This window comes from Capsella rubella, unplaced genomic scaffold (genome assembly GCF_000375325.1).
Source record: "Capsella rubella cultivar Monte Gargano unplaced genomic scaffold, Caprub1_0 scaffold_7, whole genome shotgun sequence".
In the NCBI taxonomy this organism is placed as follows: domain Eukaryota; kingdom Viridiplantae; phylum Streptophyta; class Magnoliopsida; order Brassicales; family Brassicaceae; genus Capsella; species Capsella rubella.
Genome location: NW_006238917.1, coordinates 12616126 through 12621488, shown reverse-complemented (window position 1 = coordinate 12621488; position 5363 = coordinate 12616126). Strand labels below are relative to the sequence as shown.

At 36.0% G+C, this 5363-nt stretch overlaps 1 pseudogene; it reads right to left on the bottom strand.

The window, feature by feature from the left end:
- The window catches only part of LOC17880954, a 6831-nt pseudogene extending 6155 nt beyond the window's left edge, over positions 1-676 (bottom strand).
- Between the last annotated feature and the right edge of the window lie 4687 nt (positions 677-5363).

The window sequence follows — 5363 nt, the reverse complement described above, 5'->3', positions numbered from 1 at the left end:
GTGAATATTCTTCACATCAAATAAGGAAAGGATAAGCTTGACAAGCAAGTATATTCCGTTTCCGTGAGATCCTCGAAGATCCTAGGGTTAGGGTTTCGACTAGTGAGTATAAATAGTCTAGGGTTTGGCCACGAGCCATTTTGAACACTTTAGACTCTTTGTACGTGATTGTATACTTCGAAGCTAGCAAAACAAAAAGCTGAGAAGGTGAGTGTTTGTTTTCTCTTGGGACTACACGGGTGTAGGAGAGATAGGTTTAGTGCTCGTTCTTTAGTCGGGTTCAATTCTATTGGTAGGAATAGATTGAGTAAGAGCCGAGACAAAATTGTATCCTAGGAAAAGATAAATTTTGTTAATAAAGATCGAAGGAAAAAGCGTTTGCTTGGCGCGTTCCAAGCTTAACTGTCTGTGCGTTTCTCTATACATTTTCAGAGACCATTGCTGAAACCGAGAGAACCTCGCTTGAGCAGTTGAATTCAAGATTGACTATGAGCATCTTCGCCATCTTTGGATCCAAGGGAAACTCACTCATTATTTCACGTGTCTTTGTCAAGTTACCTTCATTATCAAGTAATTCAAAACTTCTAGGAGCTGAGTCATCAAGGTCAGAACACTCAGAACTGAGTTTGCAAGGTTTGATTTTGCAGCAGGCATTTTCACCAAGTGGCTCACACATGTGGATCTGAACAACAGTCCTAATAGGAGCCTCAAGATAGTCCCCTCTCAGGCTCCTGAGTGTAAAAGATCTCAACTAGATAAAGCCTTTCATCAGAGAACCACCGCTAAAATATATTCCTGAAACTTTTCAGATTCACATGTGTGATCATATCACAACCAACTTAAGATCAGGTCTATTTTCAAACCCTTGTTTCAGAAGACCTAAGCTTACAGTTAGCTATTCATTCTCTAGACACTAAACATCATGATCTCTTAAATCATTCCTAATAATTAATAATAATTAAATCATTCCTAATAATTAATAATAAAGTCTAGAATATCAAATTCAAAATCAAGAAAACAGAGGACTATTACGAATACCTCTCGCTCGATTCTTCTCTTCACTTTTGGATTTCGTCGAAGTGAAATCGATATTGATTTAGACTGACGAAGAAGAAGAAGAGAGGATCGATGGAGATCGATTCTGACCAATCATTAAATTTCCAATCTTACCGTTACGCATTATCATCGTCTCCTCTCTGTATCTATTATTCGTTTTAGGGTTTAGAAGAGGAAGAAGAAGAAGTTTTGAAGAAGAAGCGTTGTCTTGGGAGAGAGAGAATAAACATATTAATTATGAAGTTAAAAACAATAAGGAAATTTAAATTAATCTCATAACGGTCAGATTTATTATATTTTTAGGGAAATTAAGAGATTTTGTTTATGTTTTTTTTTTCTTTTCTTCTTTTTTCCGTCATCCCAACGGTAACAAATTGCCAACATTAATGATATAAACAATTTATTTACCAAATTTTTAATAATTTTTCAAGACAAATATTTTGGATGATTTGGTAAAATTTTCTCAACTTCTAAGATAATTTTTAAGCAGTACAGTTCTAGACTTTCAAATTTAAATATTCCAAACATGCAATTCATATTATACCTAACATATGATATGATATATATAAGGAATATTTTGAACAGAACCAAATGTTAGATTTCATCTTTACAAAAATAAAGAATTAGAAAGAAAAACGAATCCATTGAAATTTCTCTATTCTGATTTTTTTATTTAATCAATTTTAGTGTATCCTAAAATTATGATTAGAAAAAAATATATTATTAGACCGGAATCAAACCGTCAAATATGTATGTAAGCAATTGTCCACCCAATTGGCTCAGTTGAACTAATTTTGGTGTTTTGTTGACAAAAAAAGACCAGTATCAAACCCGACCCGTATTCGAAATACTTCATCTTGTTTGAAATAATAAAAAAGTTCTCACCAAAATAAACATCATGTTATTAGGTTTCATGAGTTCTTCTTTATTATTTGCTCTCTTCTCCTCTGTTTATTTCACTCTATTATTTCTATGGGTTATGTAGCGTATGAATCCCTATACTCTTATATCATTTTTAAACGTTAACAATCATCAACCCATAACCAAATCAAAGTTACCAATATATCTTCATCTAAAGAAAAAAAACAATAACGAAGAAATAAATAAGAAGCAATAAGGAAACATTTCCTCACCTTTGCTCATGATTGTTAGGAAGAGATCTGATATAGCCAACGCGGAACGAACGGGGTATATATAATGTATGTCATAGAGAACTTAAAATGGGTTAAGTTCTCTAGCAAAGCTCAAAATATTACCATGGCTACTACCATGCTCCAAGTTGTTGTGAATCCAAAGCTTGCCTTCATTGAACTTAGCAGATACTAAACATTTATTTATCCTGCTCTACATGTATATAGTACTAGCCTCAAATGGGTTTTGAAACTCCACAAATCCGTCTCAGCTGAATATATATGCAACTTTGTATCATTTAAGTTGCTTTTATCCATGTAAACAACTTTGTAGCCTAAAATTACCATGTTTTTGATAGGTGTTACCAGGCCAAAGTGTCTATATAAATCATATTCTCTAGGAGAAGGATAAAAATTAGGATAAGGATTAGGAGGGATCTCAAGACATTATCGTGAAATAGGGGGCGACCGCCATCTCTCCAGTGGGGCCCATGTTCACCACCAGCCCATGGGCCCACCTCTCTTAGTGAGGCTCACGTCCTCTCACTAGGCCCATGAGCCCATTAATATCCAACGGCCGGTTAGCTACGTTGAGGAGGCTTAAAGTCTTGTTTACCGACCCTACAAATCACCACATGATATTTTCCTTTGTTATGGCCTCACTCACACAGTTCCGACAACCAGTTCCCGGAAAGTCACCGATCCTTTGACTACTCGAACTTATCGACTATGAAACAAGAGATGTACGATCCTAAAGATCGTGAAAATTCCCAAATACTGTATCCAAAGTAAGATATGAATTTTTTTTTGGAGAGTCCCTGCACATGAGTGACCATGAGGAATGAGAGTTTTTATGATGAGACACGAAAAGCTCGTAAAAAAACAGAGTTTCCAGAATTGATTTCCATTGCTTGCTAACCGATGCGCAAGTAGCGATACTCTTTAGCGTTAATCTCACTAATATGCTTACCCAAAAGATACATCTTCATCTTCTTCTCCACTTACTCGAATTTTTTTTTATTGGACTTACGTTTATTGTGATATGGAATTTTGGTTCTCCGGTATTAACAGTAATATAAAGTATACAAGATTGAAGTTTTCTAAAAAGTTGACCTTCTCTTCCTTTCACTTTACTTTGCATCATTAAGTTCCTCCCCATCAAAACTCATTTCTCATTTGAAAAAATGATCACACATTTTTACTACTCTATTTGATTTATTAAGCTCTTTTTAAAAAATCTTATTGTCGCACTGGTCGTCAAAACGGGTTTTCCGTTGAAATATAATTTTACATTCAAACAAGTTAAGTCTGACCTTAATTCTCTATCCAAAGTAGAAACAAAAACTTTTAATGCTTTTAAGTTAGGAAAAAAGATGGCTAGCTTCACCAAGTATAGGAGAATGCATGGTCACACATGCCAAGTATACTATTGATAAGTCTGTAATTCATCACTTTTTGGGCATGTATTCATCATCTTTTCAGCATCATTCACTTGTTGATTCGCATCATATTGATCACTTTCTGCATGATTTACATACTTAGGTAGGTTTCATGCATATCATGCATGTCTTGCATACATTCTGCATGTTTGGAGTGTTTCAGGTACTTAGGAGACATGCAGAGCGAAGCAGAGGAACAAGCGTTACTCGACACGCATATGATCCGAGTGGGACGATCGAGTGAGAAGCAGGGATGCGTTGCGGGAACATACTTCACTCGATGGACGTGATCGAGTAGGGTGATCGAGTAGCGGATCGAGCAGTTGATCGAGTAGGGTGATCGAGTGAACCGAAGGAATGCGAAACAACTGTCACTCGACGTGCACACTCGACGTGCACACTCGAGTGACACGATCGAGCAAAGCAGAGAAGATGCTCACTCTAGATGCTCACTCGACCAACTTAGTCACAACAACTTTTGAACCGCTTTTACGTTGTCGTTTTATGTTTTAAGGTTTTCCCAAACATTGTTATAAATAGGTCTCATTTGGATTGCCCAGGGGATAGAGTTATATTTTATTTAGGTTTTTGTTGTTAGCCACCAAACGATCATGAGAATTGTAATCGTGATTTCTTTTGAGTTATTGATATTTTGCAATTAGTTCTTGAATCATTTTTGTTACTCTTCCTGTCATCTTTATTAATATGTATGTTTTGAACGATTCGTGTTTCATGATGTTTAACATGATTTCTGCGTCTGAGTAGTGTTAGGGTTCTTGAGGATGGGATATATTAGGTGGAGGATGTTAGTTTGCTAGAGTGTTTATGTTAGACTCGTTTGGTTTCTCTTATGGATTAGAGTTTTATTAGCTAGTTCTTCTCTGATCAATTGGAACTGGGTCATAGACATTTCATACCCGAAAGGTATATGATGAAATGTCTGAACCAACTAGTGCCAGAGATTTACATGCTTAGCCCAAGAGATTGGTTGTCTAAGATGTTTATTGACATTAATGAGCTGTTTCTTTATGCCTTTTTACTACATGTTTCATCAATGAGAATTGAGATTAGGAAGTGTTGTAAACTTGATAGTTTCTGCCAAGAGATTGGATTGACTAGTATTAGAAGTTCATTGTCTAGGGATTAGAATGTTTGCAGTTTGATAAACACTCGAAGTAGATTAGCATACTCCACCTACATCAATAACCTCATCCTCAGGATCTTCTATCCATTTGTGGTTTCTGTTTAATTCTCTAGTTATTTACTTGTTCTGCTTTGTTTTCTTGCCAGTATCAATAATCGTTACGTTTTAGCTTATGCATGGTAGTCTATGTTTTACAGCCTTACATTTATCGCATGTTTAACATGTTCGCTTAGGATCACGGAAAACCAAAAATCATTTATACTTGCTTGACTTAATCATTTCTGATATATTGATAAGTCTGTATTTCATCGCTTTTCTAGCATGCATTCATCATCTTTTCAGCATCATTCACTTGTTGATTCGCATCATATTGATCCCTTTCTGCATGTTTTACATACTTAGGTAGGTTGTATGCATATCATGCATATCTTGCATACATTGTGCATATTTGGAGTGTTTCAGGTACTTAGGAGACATGCAGAGCAAAGCAGAGGAACAAGCGTTACTCGACATGCAAACGATCGAGTGGGACGATCGAGTGAGGAGCAAGGATGCGTTGCAGTTACATTGACGTTCGAGTGAGCAGCAGACGTA